Source organism: Macaca thibetana, chromosome 17 (assembly GCF_024542745.1).
Source record: "Macaca thibetana thibetana isolate TM-01 chromosome 17, ASM2454274v1, whole genome shotgun sequence".
Taxonomy (NCBI): domain Eukaryota; kingdom Metazoa; phylum Chordata; class Mammalia; order Primates; family Cercopithecidae; genus Macaca; species Macaca thibetana.
This window is the reverse complement of record NC_065594.1, coordinates 61,001,527-61,023,144: the sequence shown is the minus strand read 5'-3', so window position 1 is coordinate 61,023,144 and position 21,618 is coordinate 61,001,527. Positions and strand designations below refer to the sequence as shown.

General features: G+C 33.5%; 1 long non-coding RNA gene across 1 annotated transcript in view; it reads right to left on the bottom strand.

Moving 5' to 3' along the window:
• Positions 1 to 21,618, bottom strand: part of LOC126940622 (uncharacterized) — a 54,420-nt gene that overhangs the window by 2,700 nt on the left and 30,102 nt on the right. The window contains exon 3 of the long non-coding RNA XR_007720839.1: positions 8,918 to 9,076. This is a non-coding gene — a long non-coding RNA (uncharacterized LOC126940622). The remainder of the gene's footprint in view (positions 1 to 8,917; positions 9,077 to 21,618) is intronic.

The following is a 21,618-nucleotide window of genomic DNA, read 5'->3' as shown; positions in this document are numbered from 1 at the left end:
CTGCTTTCATTTCTCTCCTGGTATATTTTATTTATGAGGCATCATTAATACATATTAGGAGTCAGTTTTACACAAGATAATCTGAGGGGGAAAAAAACACTATTTCTTGAAGAAAAATGGCCTCATTTGTTATCCAGTGTTTTATTATTATTTTCTTGTCAGAGAACAAATTGAAAATTTTAGTCTATTTTCCCTTATACACAAAGATATCATCTTTACTTTATGCCATATTTTGAAATATCATGGAGTTACTTCCTTGATTCAAATTTCTCCTGAGCATGTCAGGTTGCTCAATTTTACTTTAATTATTTCAATAATTTAATATTTACTGGTTTGGGAAATAATACTTTAATTTCAAACCAAAGGAAATGCAATACTGCACAAATTTCTAGATGGTCAATACCAATCCAAAATGTTGCACTTAAATTATTTACTATAGAAATTGCTTTAACTCTTCCATGGCTTCTGGTACAGTCTTTAGGACTCTGTTGATTGCTCAACTATTCAGAGTTCTTTGTAAAGTTCATTCACTATCATGTAGTCTTGGTCTTAACGTAATGTCATCATTGACTAGGAATATACCTCTTCTCCTATATGATTTTATTCACTTATTTGAAACACTTCTAACATTGAAAAACTAGGCTCACATCCCAACATGTTCACACAGGAGACTCATATTTCTCTGAGAAGCGTCAGTAAACACGTATTCAATAACTTTAGTATTTATCACATTTAGGTGACATCTGTGTCTACTTGCACTTGATTTTGAGCTCCTTGAGGCTTGGTTCATATATTAGTCTCCACATTCTCAGTGCATAGCATAATACCTAACCTGTGCTGAGACTCAATGAACAACAAGCATGTTAAAAAATAACCGGTAAATAAATGAATCAATGTGGGATTAACATGACATCCATCTCATTTATTCAGCAAAAAAGAATCACACACTTTCCATATGGCAGGCAAAGGCTGATTATACAAGTGTTAAAAAAAAAAAAATACAGACATTTTTGTGTTGCATGTACTTTAATTGTATTTGCCTAAAAATGTTGTATCTATTATAATTTAAAGGTCAGCCAACATTTTAACTTTTTAAATGTAATTAAAAAGATGCTATTAATCATGTTCCTAGAGTCGATTTTCCACTCTTGGGATTGCAGCAGAAGACGCAAGGACATTTGGGTATATGGTCCTGAAACATTCGATAGCAGAGTGGTTAATCTGTGAGTCTGAGATCTGGACTCTGCTATGTATCACCTGTAGGGCCTGGGGCAAATCAGTTCACCTTTCTATGTTTTTCTATGTTTTGATTTCCTCTTTAAAAATGGGGAATAATAATAAGACCTATATAAATGGTTGCCATCAAGCTTCAATAAGTGAATTTATGTGAGTAACAATGGAACAACACCTGGCACATGGTAAGCTCTTGACAAATGTACTCATTATTATTTTTATAAGACTATTTGTCACTAAATGAAAGCATTCTAGTATGACTACTTAATTGAAGTTTAATTTTATGGAGAAAAATGTAGTTTCCTCTTTCTATAAAATGTCTACCCAATAAGTGTGACCATCATTTGTATACATATCTTGCTCCCTTAAATTCCTGTTTCTTGAAAAAATGACTACAAAGATATATCTGAAAAAAATATTGTTGCTTATTTTATTTTGGGCACAGAGGGTCACCGGATTTTATTTATGCATATGTTTTTGGATTTGGTCCTAAGACAATCTTCAAGGGTAAAGAAATACCAAGGTAGTGAGGCTTTTCATAAAAATGTGCAGATGGAATTATTTTGCCTCTCCAAAACCCTAATAAATAAATTTAAATAAACTTTTTGCAGAAGAAGAATAAGCCATATCATAAAGAAGGAAAAAGATTCCATGAGGTACTTAATGTAGTAATGTATATACTATCCTCCACACCTCTTCACCAAATAAGTGTGTCAGTACAATTATTTCTCCATCCAAAGGCTTGTCTGGCATTACCCTTTCAATTGAATCTTAACATGTGTGCACAGATACACTTGTGCACACACACAAACACACAAATTTAATCAACCTGCCTTCTGAATTACCTGTTTACCCTGCAGAAGTTTTATATTATTAAGTGTAAGAAAATGTATTACTGTAGTGCTGTTATTCTCTGTCAAATAGGTTGGTTTATGTGCCATGCATCTTAGCACAAAAAATTGTGCCCAATAATGCTTTGTTGAGCCAAACCTAATTCAAAGTAAATAGAAAAGCTCTTATTGTAGAGATAGAAGTTCAAAGGTCAAGGCTATCTATATAGAGTGCAAGAGTCTGAGTTGGGTATGGCCTAATTTATGTATGGCTTCAGACATTAAAATTTCTTCCTACCCACTCTTGAAACAGCTTTGGGTTTCACAAAATATTCACTTTAAACTTGATTGTTAAAATTAATAATAGCATAATTCTAGTTCAGTCCTTTTAAAGCATAAAATTCTCAGACATTCTATGACAATGCAAAATGGAAAGAAATGGGAATAGAGAATCACAGGAGTTTTATGAGTAATGCCATGTTTCTTTATATTATTTTTATTAAAAATAATAGTTGTAAACACCTGTGAGCTAACAATGATAATGTCTAGATGCCTACAAATGTATCCCCCGAGGTGTCAATAAAATTTAATCACCAGATTATATTGGGGATCTACTGCTGGTCAATTTACTAGGGGACATATTATCACCAGGTGAGTTTTCTTAATTCTCAGTGATTCTAAATCAAATGTCAGCCTCTGTGCCTCTTCCTTAAAACAATTTAATTGTTCTTGCATTTATAACTGTCATCTGAGGCATAGTAAAAAGAAATTTCAACAGAGAAGTGACAATTAGAATATAGCATGTCCTCAAGGATTTTATCCAGAGAGATTCCATTATGTAAATTGCTAACTTTCTTGCCTCTGAATTCAATTCCAAGGCACAAGGATATTCAAAATTAAATCAAGTTGGAGTTATAAAGTGAACTTCCAATACAACTGGCAACTTGAGATTTTTTCCTTCTCTTTCCAAATTCCAAATCTTAATTATTCTCTGTTGTCTTAAAACCTCTTGAGTTCAATATAATCATGTATAATATGTGAGAATTGGCATATACTGACTGCAGGCAGAAAAAAAATGACTTTTCTACTCACTTTACATAAGATAATCTAATTATTTCTTGAAAAGAGCACAATGTGATTGATGATACCTCTTAGGAAAATTTACTAATCTGGAGGAATGTATTTATGCTTTTATTCACAGCAAGGTTTTATATTAAAACATTAAAGAAAATGACAGGTTTTTAAACACTTTTTTCTAAAGATACTCTCAGATCTTTTCTCATCTGTTGTTTCAGGCTCTGCTTTTTAGAATCTCTTCTACAAACATAAATGTATTGTCTTTGGTACCATCTCTCACTCATTGTTTTTTACTTATGCCCCTTAGATTCTTGTATCTGTGTTGAAACCTATAGTTTGCAACAAAGAAATTTTTTACATGTGGAACATAGAGGGTTTGAGAATTTACTAAAACAAGAAGCAGGCAATTAATTCCCGAGAGGAATTTACATTGAACAAAATACATACTATTAAAAATAATCGCAAAAAACGCGATTATTCTTGCAGCAACCTAATATGAATAATAAATCCAGCTTACTTTAATATAAATTTGTGTACTTATATATCTGTTTATATTTCAGATGGCCTCTACATAGAAAAAGCGGGTGGTATCCTGAAGCCAGTTCATACAGCCTCACAGAAGCAAATTTTATGCTTCTCTTCCCAACGCCACATTCAGCAATGATACATTTGTTGCTTGAAATTGGTCATAGTTTGTATATTTATACCACAGAAAGCTGCAAACAGCTTCAAATCGGCTTCGGAGAACAGTTGTTGAACATTTACCAGCACACCATTAGTGAAACTATGGGTCAAAACTAACACCCCTATAAACATAATCTTGAAGTTTAATTCTACAGATACCCAGGCCTAACTTTTGAAGGAAAATAGAAGTTAATAAAGACGTGTAACCAATTGTTGTTAATTCTTACAATTTTCCTGCCTCAGCATCCATTTTGAGTACAAGTTTAACTTTCTCCTATGAGAGGCAGGGCTTGGTCACCATCGACAAAGTTTCCAGTTCTACACCACGCTCAAATGGCCCAAGCCTGCTAGCCAGAGATAAGAACTTAGAGGCATCTCTTCTGTCTAGTCCACTGGGCTCCTGCTTTCCTGCCAGCTCCTTTAAAGGAATCATTCAGACATTTGCACAAAGTGACCCACACCCTCCCTATTCCCATATATATTCAATGCTGCTATTTCTCTCTCTCTCTCCGTATGCTCCTGAAGGCTCTTCCTGACCCAGACAGATGAACGAATGCCCTCCTTACTGATCGTACTCTCTTTACTCAGGATGTGTAAGCACAAAGTCTTTGAGCTTGTTTTCTATTGTGGTGGTGTATTGAATGTGTGCCTTCTATCTGAAGAACTATGGGCTTCCCAAGGATGCTGAGGAGAACACAAAGGCAGGCTGCCAGAGACAGAGTAATGGTCAGGCAGGCATAAACAGCACATGAGTCTGGGTAAGAGTCCCGGACCAGTATACTGACTAACCTCCATAATTTCATAAGACAAGTCCCAGTATACCTCCCAGTATAAACAAGTTTCCCTTGTGAGGGAACCTCGTGATCACAGGTCCAACAAATAGGCATTAACCCATCCACCAGGTTAAAAATGTATCCCAAGGAAGTCCACTAAACACAAATGTTCCACTTCCATATTTTCATTAGGGCAGGGTTGCTAGCTAATCTGGTATTGGAACCCCAATTTAACTGGGCGTTCCGAAAATACTATTTTATTCAATCCATATTTTAAAGATGGAGGCTAGATGTTGTTTTCCTATTACTGGAATACAGAATATATCTACACTAAAATAGAATATTTAATTATTTATAGATATTTAAAGTCAATTGTTAATACCATTCCTTTAATGCATTTTAGTAACTGCACTGTTTATTGTGAATCATTGTGTTTAAATTCAATTATTAGAAATGTATCTGAAACAGTAATTTTTTAAAAAGATTGTTTTAAATATACGTATATTAGTGTGAAGATTTTGTTTTGTTCACTACTATATGTCTGTATCCTAGAATAAATAAAGTCAGATAATAGAAAATGAATAGTCTTAAATAATCTGAATTTAAAATAAAAATCATATCCTCCATTTGAATGTTCATGTGAAGTTTTTTTTATGTGTATCTCTATTGCTTATCTAAATGCTCTCAATATTCCTATGAATTATGCAATATCAGGTTCATTTTATAGATGCAAAAACAAATTACTTCTCTTGCTGCATCTTTGCACAGCTTCTTTTATCTTACTAATATTCATTCACTAACAACCTCTAACTAGAAGATGAGGTCTCTATCTTCACTGCAATTATCTTAGTCTGGATCAAATCAAAAAGTCCAGAATTTGTAATTTCTACATTAAAAACTGTAGAGCTTATAATAATTTTCTTTCACCACAAATCAGTCCTAGTATCTTGGACAGGATAGATACAGGCTTGTTCATCTTTAATCTAACCTCATTGTGAAAACTCTGACAATGCTCACTAAAATATGTTATGGAAATTTGAAATCCGAAAAAGGAAGATATACTGATCACATTTATCTAGAGAAACAGAACCAATAGAATGTGTATGTATGTATGTGTCTGTATGTGTGTGTATGAAGATTTATTATAAGGACTTGTCTCATGAAATTACGGAGGCTAGTGAGTCAAAAATCTGCAGTGTGCAGGATGGGCTGGCAGGCCCAAGATTTGAGTTTTTAAGTAAACTTTTTATACAACCCAATGAAAACTTGTAAACATAAAAACTTCAGCTTTTGATTCAAGTGTCCAATGATAACGCCAAGGCTGGAGTGCTTAGGAAGTAAACATTCATTTAAGAAGTATTTCATTTAAGAAGTATTCCTTTAAGAAATATTTCAGACTGGGCACGGTGGCTCCGCCTGTAATCACAGCACTTTGGGTGGCCAAGGTGGGCGGATCATGAAGTCAGGAGTTTGAGACCAGCCTGGCCAATATGGTGAAATGCTGTCTCTACTAAAAATACAAATACTAGCCAGGCATTGTGGCGGGCACCTGTAGTCCCAGCTATTCAGGATTCTGAGGCAGGAGACTCGCTTGAACCCAGGAGGCAAAGTTTGCAGTGAGCCAAGATCGCGCCACTGCACTCCAGCGTGGGTGACAGAGTGAGACTACATCTCACAAAAAAAAAAAAAAAAAAAAAAAAAAAAGAAGTATTTCACTTAAGAAGTATTCATTTAAGAAGTATTGAGTAAACATTCATTTAAGAAGTATTTCTTAGGTACTTCCTGAATACATCCTAGGCAAGGGGTTTGCGGTAAGCATGCTCTAGATTTTTCTCATTTCTCTCAATAAGTTAAATAGATTTCAGATTCAAAATTATTTAGGTTGATTGACTATTTCATGGGGGAATTCGATTTTATGAAGATCTAGAATGCTTTAAATTTTATGAGAAGTCCTCAGAAATGAATGCTTTATAATATGTATTCATTATTTTTATTATGGCTTATTAACCTTGATGTGTTTAGGGACATTACTGTGCTATTTTTAAGAGCAGGTGCTTTGGAGTAGCACCCTTAGGTTCGAAGCATTGTCCCAGGCACTTGACATGCAATGGTAAATATGACAAACACTGCCATGGGCCTCAAAACTATTTTCCAACCATTACAGGTGACAATAGTCCTGACCTTCTCTGTGTCCCGCAGAACTAAATCTCTCTATTATATATTTTAGCCCCGAAACATACTTCAGGGCTGTTTTCTCTTCTGTGAATGTGCCTAACCACAATGCTAAACACAGAGTCTATTCAATAAAAATTGACTAGTTGAATTGAATTAGGCATGAGGTGCATTTTCAGTGAAAGGCTTCCAATAAAGAGCAGCACTTACTATTTTCTGCCAGAAACAATATGTGGCACTGGTTGAAAGAAAAGACAAAGTGGTGTATTTTCAGCTCGGATCACATATTTTCAGCTCGGATCAGTTAGTGGCAGTAATATTCTGTATGTAGTTTTTCCATATTTATTTCTCAGAATCATAAAAATAGGGTATTTTAACGCTGGACATTTCTCAGAGTTTGGTTATAGTTTTCTAAAGATGTTTTTAGAGGAGTATATGCTTTCTTGCTGTAACTCCTGTTTTGTGTTGACCTCGCACTATTGCAACAATACTTGTGTCTTTTTTTCACATTAGTCAAATTTTAAAAATATTCACGGTTTTCATACACGCAGTGTGTGTTTGTGTGCGTGTGTCTGTCTCTGTGGATTATGACAATGTTGCATGCATGTCTTAGCATTTTATATTAGTATTCTATTTAACAACATATAAAATTTTCTATGTCAATATGAGTATTAATAAACATGACTTTTAAATGATTCTGTAATATTTCATCATACAAAGTCACTATATAAACAGGCTCCAAATGATTCAAATTTAAGTTACCAATTCTGTCATCATCATAAAAGTGACCACCTAGGTAATGAATATTTGTGCTTCATTTCATTTTTTCTCTTCTCACATATCTCTTTCTTTTTATCTCTTATGTATAACAGCAATAATAAAATACAAATTCATAACCCATGTTTGAGTAACGGATATGCTATTTGCAGGTGATGAGAAGCCACATTGTTCTTCACTCTATTCTTTCAATTTCTGGATCAAAGACCACAATTCACAGTGGAAGAAATTTTGGCATCCAGATGGGATGGCAACCAGGCCACAGGAAATGTTTTCTGACAACTTAGAGATTCACTTTTTGGAAATACGCCATGACCATTGCCTAGGGATCTGAAAACATGAGATGGTATTCTCAAGGTAAAAGCAACTCAACTCAAAATGTTGCTTTTCACATAAGAGAGAAAATGAAAATCAATTGCAGCTCTCTGTATAAAAAGAGAGCAAAGAATAACCATGCATGCTTCTGAAAGTTTTATCTTCTTGTAAGGATTAAAGTAAAAAAAAGCATTTTCAAGGGTAACAATTAGTCTATATTTTGAGGTTCTAAAATCAATTTTTAACAAAGACTAGAAATAAAGAATTATATTGCCCCTAAGTGTAGATAAATCATACTTTATAAATACAGTAAGAATATTGAAGTTATTGGTACACTAAGAAAGTAATAAAATTAAATGTAACTGTGAATATCAATGTGTGTGTTAGTATATGAATTAAATAGCATTTAAACTTTCACCAAAGAAAGATGATAGATGATACATAGATAGATACATAGATAGATATAGATAGATAGATAGATAAAGATAGAGAGATAGAAAGATAGATAGATAAATAGATCCTCAAAGGGAATTTTATGAATGCTTGTGTAGCTTAATTATAAGTAAGTAAAAATAATTGAATCTTAGAGTACATTGAATTTTAAAGCTGGAAAAGTTTTTAAGAATGAAATAATTTAGTTCCTTTGCTTCACCAGTATGAAAACTGAATTTAAAAAAATAAAAATCAATTTAGCTGATGCTTAAGCAATTTAAAAAGAGTAAAAACTTTCTTTGTTTAAATGAATCATAATTAAAATAACTTTTGAGACAATTTATTGATTGAAAGCTGAATGAAAATCATTGGCAATGTAGACATTACAAAAATCACAGGTCAGGAAGAGTACTGGCTTTTCTTTTAGGCCCATCCGGAGAATGTATCTAGCAAGTAAATGTATATAAGGCATAAGAGTTTACCTGCATTTCTAATATGATAAAGTTAAGTGAAATGTGAAGATTTCAGAGGGCAGCCATAAATGTCATCATAAGTAGAGTTAGAACACAGATTAGGAACAATTTAAACAGTTAGAAAAGCTAATGCAAAGGTCATGCTACTCACAAACCATGAGGACTTCAATTTTCATGACATTTTCTCTAAGGATGTGAAGTTCACAATCTCCAAAGGACCATTTAAGTTCTATCTCATAAAACTGGAAGGCTTTCTTTTTTCACAGTCAATGACCAACTAATAAGACAAGTGATTAGAGAGAAAGCAGTCCTAAGAAACAGAGCAAACATAATAAAATTACTTGGCATTCTTAATTTGGAAACTCTACTAATTTAATCAGATCCAGCAAGTTTGATGAATACAAATATTGGAGCCTGAAGGAGATATACTGAATATCAGAATATTAGATTAATTAAATATAATGAATAATAGAAAACAAACTAAAACATCAGGCTGAAGCTACAGGAGGCAAATTCCAGTTATTTATTTATTGTCTTGATCAGGTTATTTAATTTTTCTGAGTTAAAATTTTCATATTTTGTAAACTAAAATAAATATATATTTATTTCAAGATTCTTGGGCATTAAAGTAACAGCATATATAAAAGTTCTTATATAGTTAATACATACTTATACATTTTAAAAATCATAGCCTAAAATATAGGTTATAAAATATTGCATGTGATTTGGATAAACAATTGAAAATTAAATACATAATGGAAACAAAATAAATATATCACTTTCATGCTTACATATGTGCAGAGACAAGCTTGGCTGGGAAGACCCTAACTCAGCAGTGCTAGAGGAATTAAAGACACACACAGAAATATAAAGGTGCGGAGTGGGAAATCAGGGCTCTCACAGCCTTCAGAGCTGAGAGCCTCAAACAGAGATTTACTTACATATTTATTGACAGCAAGTCAGTGATACACATCATTTCTACAGATAATATATTAACTAAAAGTATTCCTTATGTGAAATAAAGGAATGGACTGAAATAAAGATGGGCTCTGGCTAGTTATCTGCAGTAGGAGCATGTCCTTAATGCACAGATCACTCATGCTATTGTTTGTGGTTTAAGAACACCTTTATGCGGTTTTCTGCCCTGGGTGGGCCAGGTGTCCCTTGCCCTCATTCCGGCAAATCCACAATCTTCCAGTGTGGGCGTTATGGCCACCACGAACAAGTCACAGTGCTGCAGAGATTTTGTTTATGGCCAGTTTTTGGGCCCATTTATGGCCAGATTTTGGGGGCCTATTCCCAACGCATATGTGAAATGAAGATGAGAATAGAGAATTGATATGGTTTGGCTGCATCTCTACCCAAATCTCATCTTTAATTGTTGCTCGCATAATCCTCATGTGTTGTGGGAGGGACCCAGCGGGAAGTAATTGAATCATGGGGGCAGGTGTTTCCCATTCTGTTCCCATGAGAGTGAATAATTCTCCTGGGATCTGATGGTTTTATAAAGGGCAGTTCCCCTGCCCATGTTCTCTTATCTGCTGCCATGTAAGATGTGCCTTTGCTCCTCCTTTGTCATCTGCCATGATTGTGAGGCCTAAAATATAGGTTGTACAATATTGCATGTGATTTGGATAAATAATTGAAAATTAAATACATAAGGGAGACAAAATAAATATATCCTTCCCAGCCATGTGGAACTGTGAGTTCATTAAACCTCTTCCCTTTATAATTACCCAGTCTCCAGTATGTCATTATTAGTAGCATGAGAACAGACTAATACAAGAATTTTTCTTAATGTAATCAGAATCAAATGCTAAATCTTAGCTATCTGAATATTTAAAGTAAAAGCCTTGTTATCTTATTTGTTGAAATGATGTCTTTACCATATAATTTTATTTTTATAATTTGACTAGATATATTAGCACATTGTATAGTATTTTTGCAAAATATGGCTTCATTTTCCATTTAATAAGTCCCAGTCTTTCTTAAGCAATAAGAACATTGGAATGAAGATAAGAATAAAGTAGAATTGCAATGCTACCTTTATACTTCCACAAAAGATGAAGAATAGTTCACATTTACATAAAATTATATTTTCATTGAATTAAGAAGAGTTGAATAATATCTTCCTTCTGACATATGGGAGTACAACATTCCAGACCGAAAGCATTGCATTTTAAGTAGTTGTCTCTGGAACGCCTGCTTTCCAATAATTGCCTTGATTCTAGTGAGAAATACTTGCTTATCTCCCTCCCAATTAATAATTATTGCCCTTGTTTTATTTGCATGTCCCAGGTACTGAAAAACTGAAATGATATATTTGACTCAGGAGGAAAATATTAAAAATAATTCCCTTGTTATAAGTTTTGGTGATGTTATTCTTTATATATCTCACACATTTATCATACTAGGACAGCTTTGACATTATTTCTTATTATTAAGTTTAATACCACTGTCTTATTTACTAAATCTTTTGTTTATCTGTCATACTTTGTGCTTCTATATTTTGGGCTCTATATAGGAAACCAGGGAAGATATAGATGTTCCATATAAAAATCAAATTCACATATGATGCCATCAGCGAAATACCAAAAATGGCTGGTTGGAAGCTGCAAATGCCATACAAATATTCTTATGGCAATGAGGCTAGAAATGGGGAAAAAGTGAGAGGCTTCCTCAGTTTCTAAGTGTCTTAACTGAGAATCGCAGCCACCCTGTGTGTTTGCAGAGGAAATAGAGACTTTGTAAGCTTCTTCAATCTATTGCTTAAGAACATGTGGAGAAAGGGAATACTGGACATTTGGAAGAGCTCACAATAGTGTTGCTGAAACTCCATTTTAGACTGAGAACTGCTCTTAGACATATTTGTCCTGAAAGTTTGATGGGAACTTCTCTTGTCGAAAGTTGCGCTAAACTACCACAAGGGGTTTTTCTTAGAGTTCTTTCATCAGGGACCCTGTGACAAGTAATAAAAGCTGCAAAACAGAATGCCAAGCAATACTCTTAGGGTAAGGTATGGTATGTTAAAGCCTGTTGGACTGTTTATAGGTTATTTGGTGAATGTAAATATATCAAACATTACTACACTTTTCTGTATGTGATCACTTAATTTTAAAAATATTATACTTACTTGCTCCTTATCTCATTATATATGCCAATTTCAAAATATACCACATGAATGTATCCTGTTTTAACTGTAGAAAAGGGGAAAAATATTTTTCAACCAGACTGGCAAATACAACATAAATGTTTAAAATGTTTATCACAAAGGACATCTTTTACATTTAGAATACTACTCTGCCATCTAGGGGAAAACTAAGAATTTAACACCCAGTGGGAGAAAAATTCAACTAGAATGAATTCTTCATACTTAGAATGCAAAATTATGCCAAGTAAATAGTGTAAAGGGCCGGATCCGGTGGTTTACGCCTGTAATCCCAGCACTTTGGGAGGCCGAGGCAGGCAGATCATGAGGTCAGGAGTTCGAGACCAGCCTGGTCAGCATAGTGAAACTCACTCTCTACTAAAAATACGAAAAATTAGCCTGGCATGGTGGCACGCGCCTGCAGTCCCAGCTACTCAGGAGGCTGATGCAGGAGAATTGCTTGAACCCAGCAGGTGGAGGTTGCAGTGAGCCGAGATCGTGCCATTGCACTCCAGCCTGGCAACAGAGTAAGACTCCGTCTCAAAAAAAATTAAAAAAAAAAAAATATATATATATACACACACACACATATATATACACACACACACGCATATATACACATATATAGTGTAAAGTCACCATCAACAGTAAGATTTTTTACTAACCTTGTTAATGTAGATCATAGAGGTAATAACACCAAAAAGACAATATTTACAAAAATAAATCGACACGTGTTTAGCAGCAAAACGAGTAAAATGTGACTATATTGATCTTTGCTTCTTTTCGTTATACAGATGATATCTAATCTTCAAATAAATTGCATCTGAAAATTATTTGCTCTCTTTGTGTCTCATTTATAAAATTCTTTGGCCGCAAATGTAGTGTTGGAATGCAGTTTCTAACTGCTGATGCCTTTTTCTTTTTAGATGATTGACCTTTATGTTCAATGTCGTAAATATATTAAAGCCACTCTCCACACCTCCTTGCATATATAACAAGAGCAAAAGCACTGACTGTGCATTCACAGGTCACTTTCATAGAAGGTTTAAATTTTTAAAAATATTTCTAATCCAGTATTGCTTTTTCTTAAGGAAGTGAAAGAGGTATTGCTTAAATAATTTTTCTGGGAATAGCAGTTTGCTGATTATATATGTATGTAATATGTCATCAAGAAATAGAGAGAATGTTACATATTATGTAATATATAATATAGCATATTATATAATATATAATCAAGAAATAGAAATCTCTCCCTCTCTCTCTCTCTCTATATATATATACAATCTATATATTGTTATGTAGTCCCCCTCTATATATATATGGGAAGGGACTACGTAACGATATATAGATTGTAATGCATCACTAACTTTTGTTGTTGTTGCCATTGCTGTTTCTTGCCTATGTTCAGCTTAGCACATTCCCTTTGTGTACAATCTGTGATTTCAGGCACAAAAATAAAGGAAGGTGCATGAAAAAGTCACTTTTCATTATTATGGAGCGAGTTTCTGTTAGGCAACAAGAAAACTCTCAGTAGCTTGTACTGAACTCCTGCTGTCTTTTAAAAGGTCTTTATGCAAATTGGCATTTTTATGTAGGTTACCTTGTGAAGCGAAGCTAATTCGGCGAAGGTCAATTTATCTCAAAGCAAGTGTGAAATGTGTAGTTTGTTGAATTGATCTATTATTTCATTTAATGTTAAAATAAACCACAATTCAGTTCAGGTGAAAGCCAAACTCTTAAAATGACCACAACTCATGAATAAAATAAAATATGTACTTTTCAAAATAGTTAGATAATGAGATCTATCCCGTCATCAAATAAATGACTTTCTGGAAACTATTAACAAGAAAGAGTATATTATTGTTCTAAGAAAAATGTGGGCCAGGAGCGATGGCTCACGCCAGTAATTGCAGCACTTTGGGAGGCTGATGGGGGAGGATCAACTGAAGTCAGTAGTTCGAGACCAGCCTGGCCAGCATGGTGAAACCCCATCTCTATAAATATACAAAAATTAACCAGGCATGGTGGCACCTGCCTGTAATCCCAGCTACTCAGGAGGTTGAGGTAGGAGAATTGCTTGAACCCAGGATGGGGAGGTTGCAGTGATCCGAGATCATGCCGCTGAACTCCACCCAGGTTGACAGAGTGAGACTTGGTCTCAAAAAAAAAAAGATACAAAAATGTGTTTGCTTGTTTTTTCTATTAGTATCTCAGTACAGTTTCATTGTGCCCTTCTGAATTATTAAGGCTTAATATCTAAAATGATCTTTTCTGTCTTTCTAAAAAGACTCTTTAAATGTAAAATAGAATACAGATGCAAGAAAACTATAAATAGCAGTCACATGGCTTAGTAAATTATTATAAATTTTAATAATGTAAAAACTACAAAATCCAAGAAATATAACAAAGTCACAAACATAGAGACTCCTCATGGGCTCAGATTCAGTCTCAAAACCACCCTTTCCCTCAAGATCAGCCGGCATCCTGACTCGTATATTAGTCCTTTCCTTTCATCTTATCCACATTTTATCCTCCAGGTGTGCTTTGCAAATTACAATTTAGTCTTGCCAACTTTATTTTAATTTTATGTTCCAGTCTTTTTTAATCTACAGATTCCCTTCTGTCCTTTTTGTTTCCTTGTAACTTATCTGTTGAAAATCATGTGGTGTTTGACCTTTAGATTTTTTTGCAGTCTGGATTTTGCTGATTGCATACTCATTTCAGGATGTTCCTCTGTCATTTACACCTTTTGCAAGTTGTCAGTTGGCCACAGAGTTTTCATCAGATTCGTTTTCAATTCCTTTGGCAAGACTATAGGTATTGTCTTGTCTTATCAAGAGGCATGTCTTGTGGTATAAACAGTGGTTGACCTTCCGTGACTAAATCAATTGCTGCCTAGTGAGTAGCAAATGGCAATAGTCAAATTAAAGGTAAAAATACGGTTCAACTACTGCCTGAGTCCACTTGGGCCACTATAACAAATAATCACAAACTAGAAATTTATTTCTCATAGTTCTGGAAGCTGGAATGTCCACGGCCAAGGCAGACTCAGTGTCTAATCAGAGCCCAGTTCCTGGCTTATAGACAGTGCCTTGTTTCTGTGTCCTTACATGGTGGAAGGGATGAGGAATGTCTCTCAGACCTCTTATAAGGGCATGAATCTTATTCACAAGGGGCCCAACCTATTACTTAATCATTGCCCAAAGGCCCCACCATCTGAAACCATCCAACTTGGGAGTGAGGATTTCAAAACAGAGATTTTGGGGAGACAAGTATTCAGACCATAGCAACTACTATTTGGTTTCATAGTAATATAACTCCTTTGGAAGGACAGGATAAATCTTTTCCTTTTGTATCTTATTTTAAGGATAATGATTTGCTTCCCTATTATTTTCCTAAAATTGGCTAACTATTATTACTAAGAAATTATAACTTTAAACATATTTGATGAATCTAAGTTAGTCTTATATATCATCACTTTTGGAGCTCAAATTGTAAAATGTTTGACAGTGGCAGCCTCTTCAATATGACACCTGAGTCTTTTTGACATAACCCTTAGCTATCTAAAAAAGAAAAGGCATGTCTATTACTGGACACAAAGATTATTTATCTCAATTTTTATTGTTTATATACATAACATGTCTGTAATCCAATAAAGAAATACACATATACACTATGAATATAAATCATCCACATTAAATAGATATCAAAAGAAGAAGATACATAAAGGGCCCAAATGTTGGAATTACTAGGAAAAAAAATACTTATAAATAACTTTTGCATTGTAAAGAATCTAGTGGAAAAGGTATCAAATATGCATGACCAGATATAGAATATTATAATATACAGAAATGGAAACTCTAAAAATGAGATTAATGAAAACACATGCACGTATACACACACAAATAAACACACATGCATACATACGTGTAAGAAATGAAACTGTCTTCAGTGGGTTATCAGCAAATTGAACACAGCAGAGAAAAGAATCATTGAATTTGAAGACAATTAGTTAAAAGTTATTCCAACTGAAATTTTTTAAAAAGTTGGAAAAAGAAACAGAACAAATACAAACTGATCTCAGAGAAATGAAAACTTATTTCCACACAAAATTCTGCTCATGAGGCCAGGCGCGGTGGCTCATGCCTGTAATCCCAGCACTTTGGGAGGCCCAGGTGGGCAGATCACCTGCAGTTAGGAGTTCAAGACCAATCTGACCAAATGGTGAAACTCCATCTCTACTAAAAATACAAAATTAGCTGGGCGTGGTGGCACATACCTTTAATCCCAGCTACTCAGGAGGCGGAGGCAGAGGTTGCAGTGAGCTGAGATTGTGACACTGCATTTCAGCCTGGCGACACAGCAAGACTCTGTCCCAAAATAAAAAAAAAAAAATAATACCCAAAGATACGTAGTAGCACACGATTAATACATGCAACAACTTGGATGGATCTCAAGAACATTATGCTGGGTGAACAAAAGTTAATCTTAAAAAGTTGTGTGGCTTCATTTGTATAACATTTTCAAAATAACAAAATCAGAGATATGGAGAACGTACTAGTGATTGATATGGATTAAGAAAGGGGTGAGAAGCAACTTTAAAAGAATAGCACAAAGTATTGCCTTGTCAATTTCCAACTTTTTAAATTTATTTTTGATAGCAATTTATATATATATATTACTTTTTATTATTACTCCATTTTTATGCCTTCGTATTTCTTTATTTCTTCAATACATTTTAATATACTGTGCTGTACTTGTCATAGATTTTCTAGACTGAAATTTAATTCTCTTGTTTTTCTTCTTTATTTGGGAAGTGAAGTTTATGGATTTTCTTCTGTGGATTTTTCTAGATTGAATACACAGATTCTAGTATGTTGGACTATCTTTATTGCTATTTTCAATGTTTTGTAATTATGTATACTTGTGTCTCTCTTAGGCAGAAACATATATAAAGGCATGTTTTCTTTTTGCCATGTTGATGGGAGCTTTTTTTCCAGTTGTGTTTAATTTCTGATTTTATTGCATTTTGCTCCAATATTTTTATATGATTTTCATTTTTATAATTTATAGAATTATTTTAGTACAGCCTAAGATACAGTCAATAACAATATTATTTTTAATTTAGTTAAAAAGTCTATTCCCTAATAATAGAGGAGTTCAATATATGAGACTGTGTATATATGTGTGAATATATATATATATAGTGTATATGTGTATATATATACACACTTTCTACATAAAAAGAGTATAAAATATTTTGTGATCCTCAAAACTATTAGGAGAGTGATATCAGCACTCTCCTACTAAAATAGGAGAGTGATCCATTAGTAATGAATGTTACATAGCATTTCATTCCATAAATGTATGAAATATTATATATCCATTATGCTGATAATTTATGAGTTTTCAATTTGGGACTGTGATGAATAGAGCTGGTAACAGCAGCTAACTAAAGGCCATTAAATGAACATATTTATGTGCCTCTGCTGGGTTTAAACCTAAAAATGGAATTTCTGTATCAGAGGGTATTCAGATGTTCATCTTTAACAGATACTGGCAAAGACTTTTTTAAGGTGTTTGTCCGATATTCTCTTTTCACCAATATTCTGTGACTTTTCTGATTGCTAAATGTTTTTGCCAGTATTTTGTATTTAATGAAAAATATTTTAACAACAATAGGTAATATATTGTCTCCTGTGAAATGCTTGTTCTTTTGTCTATTTCTGCTAGAATAATCTTTTTGAAATTGATTTATAATAAATCTTTATTTATATATTTACTAATATTTATAGTAATTTTTATATGCTATAGATAATAATACTTTGTTAAATATCTTTATTGTGAATATGTTTTCTCATATTTTGGGATATACGATTTCTTAAATGCAATGAAGTCTAATTTACTAGTTTCCAGGTTTTTATTTGAGTGCTCTCAGTGTCCTAAAGATTTGTGCCTTTCTCTAAGGACATACAAATATCCTCCTGTGTATTCTTCTCACAACTTTATTGGTTACCTGTGTACATTTAGATCTACAATTAATATGGATTGATTATGTTTATCCTTGCAATTAAAGATCAAGAGAAAATTATTTTCTATACAGTTTTCCAATTCATTTGGCATTATATAGTAACAAAATCAGTCGTTCATCACTGTATATATGAGGATCTACTTCTGGACATAATATACTTTTTAAAACATTGATAGACTTTATTGTTTAGAGCTGTTTCAGGTTTGTAGACAAAAATTATTGGAAACTACAGTAAGCTCCTCTGTGCTTCCCTCACCTAACACTCCTTCCACACAGCTTCCCTTATTATCAATATTTTGAAATACTATGGTATATTTCTTACAATCGATGAGAAAATATGATACATTACTATTAACGAAATTCCATAGTTTCCATTAGGGTTCACTCTTTGTATTGTACAAGCTATGGGCTTTGACAAAACCATAATGAGAAGTAACCACCATTAGAGTATCATAACCACCTATTTATCCCTCCCTCCCTTCCCACCAACCACTGGAAACCACAGCTCTTACTGTTTTTATTATCTTTTCCAGAAAGACATATAGTTAGAATCAGTCTAGTATGTAGCCTTTTCAGATTAGCTACTTTTATTTAATACTTGACAATATTTATATGAGTATCCTCCATGTCTTTTTGTTACTCGATACTTCATTTTTTTATAACTGAATAATATTCCATTGCAAGGATTACCAGTCCATTTATCCATTCACCTACAAGATTACATCTTGGTTGCTTCCAAATTGTGGCAATTAAGAAAAAAATGCTATAACCATTAATGTGCAGGTTTTTGTGAGGACATATGTTTTAAGTAAATACTCATACCAAGAGTATGATTACTAGATCTTACCATAAGACGAGGTTTAGTTTTGTAAGAAACTGCAAATTGTCTACCAAAGTGGCTGTACAATTTTAGTTTTCCACCAATAATAAATGAGTTTCTTTTGCTCTACGTTCTTTTGTTTAGTTGTATTAGGATTTTAAATATCCTTAATTATAAGATTGGGAATTAATCAAACTATATGTTTTCTGGAAAAATAAACCTAGTAATATATGTTGATGACGAAAATAATAGTCTGGGGTACAGTAAATGACATTTTGTATGGCAAAAGTTAGCGCTGGCCTTCAGTCCTGCTCTGATACAAAGCCAAATAATATAGCAATTCTAGTGTTAAAACTCTATGAATTATCTCCTTTCAGATTGTTCTGTGAAAACCGAGCTAGATATTCCTTTTCACAGATGGTGTCACCGGCCTGTACCCTATATGGCGATACGTGAAACAACTCCTTTCACTACGCTTGCAGATGATCAAGGACATCTGGCCTTACATCTAAATAGGAGGACCTAGAGTAGTTTACATTGAGGTCATGAAACAGCTGGGGAAGTCTCTTATGTGTACCTCTCCTGAGCATTTAATTAACTGTCTGCGATATCTGTAACCTCTTCAAAACAGTCTGCATAGTCATTTGGATAAACATTTAAAATATTCTACATTTATTAGTATTCTAATAAATAATTACAGCTACCACTGAATCTACAACATACATTTACTGGCACATAAAACAAATTGCAAAGTGTGATTGCTTATATATTCTTCTGAATAATATGAAAGAACCACTTAGAAACTATAGCACTTCACACCTATATGGTCAACTGTGTATACCTTAAAGGGTTTTCACATGGGATTTAGATTAAACATACCTGCACATGTGCATTAAATATAATAAATATAATAGGTATTATGTATAAGTATTTCATATGAATATTTTTGGATATTCATGTTTATAAACTGTTACATTTGAAGTAAAATTCACTCCATACAGCTATGAAAAAATGCGTATTAAAAATAAAGTATCTCAACTAGTTTCCTTTTTTAAAGCAGAATTCAAAGAAAATAATGTCCAATTCTGCCTATACTGATAGATGACATTAATGAGATAGTGCGTTTATTGTGTTATTCTCAGTGTCTGCAACTTCACTATAACATAAGGAGAAATTACCCAATCTTTTTTCATAAGGATGACAACTTGCACTTTGGCAAATAATGACTAAAATGACTTTGTACAAATATTTTTCATCCATAAGCCTTTTTCTCAAAGTTATTGGGATTTAAATTAATCATTATTATGTTTTTATAATGTCACCTTTTAAGGAACTCAAGATTGATAGGTATAATTTGAAGGGCAGTGCGCCCCAAACATCTAAATACCCACTGCACATATCATGCTGACTGATATCTCACTATTAAAGATTTATTCCACTGGGATAGAGTTTTAAGAAATTTACATATTCAAAATATCCAAAGAAGAGGTAAATTTAAAAATTTGAAAGCTCACAGTAAGTCTCTATTTTTACCAGTGGCTACCTGATCAGGCAGGAACTAGACAAAAGCTAGGTGAAAACAAGTTAGAGAGAAAGGGATAAGAGACAGCAGAAGCACTCACTTTCTATAGGGTCAGGAGAGGGTGCCAGAGCTCCACTGCTTATACTTTACATATGTAGGGACAGCCAGTCTTGTATACATACTCACGAATCTGAGAGTATAACAACATTTTGCCCACCTAACTCTTAACATTGATAAAGCATGGCTTCCTCTTCAAATTTAAGTGTCTTGGTTTTATTTTGGAGCATCCTCTGCCAAAAGCAGATATTAATTCTATGACACTTAATATGTAAAAAAGCTTAATGCACAACGGTCAAGGGCATTGGAAATACACAGATGTAGATTTCATTTCTAGCTCCATCAAATGCAATGTGTGACACCATATTGACTTCAATTTCCTGGTTTCCAAATATAGAGAACAAAGACAATAACACCAGGTTGAATTGCTTGCAACTAATGTTTACAGTTTATGCATATAACATACTATTTCTCACACTGAAACATTTGATAACATTTTAAATATTCATAATTGTTTTATCCAATGTAAAATATTTATAATAGTTTCTCTCCTTACCTCAAGTTCATTGTAAAGATTTAATTAAATAAGCTATGAATTATGATGTCTGGTAAAATGTAAGATGCATATAAATGGGGTAAGTGTGTGTGCTAAACTAATACTACTGTCCTTTTATTAACTTAGGAGCACTGGACAATTAGACAATTTTATTAGACTTTGTTTATTTTATAGAGTATTGTAGGACAGTGCTTCTCTGAAGAACAGACATAATCTCTGCATTAATGAGAAATCTATAGTAGGAAGCAGTCATAAGCTTTTGGTTTTATTTTGGTTTTGTTTTGGTTTTTTGCTTTTATTACCTTTAGGACATGCTTCCTCAGTGCTCGAACTCCAAACTGAGTTAGTGTTAATGCATGGATTTGAGTCTTCCTTTCTATATTCGGGTAAATGTGGCTCTCACTGCCTCTATATTACAACATGTCAGATAAGTTTATGTGTAATGTGTTTTGAAATTATTCACAAAAATTGATTATCCCATCCTTTATATTCTATAAGTTTTAATATGGTATTTCCTTTTGCAATAATTGGCCCATGAGTCTTTTAAATAAACTTTTGCATAATTACAGCAACAGAAATACTATGAATTTTATAGAACATGCCATGCCATGGTCTTTTTATATTTATTTATTTATTTTTTATAAACAAGGTCGTATTTTGCCACACAGGCTGAAGTGCAGTGGCACGATCAAAACTCACTACAACTTCCTAGATCTCC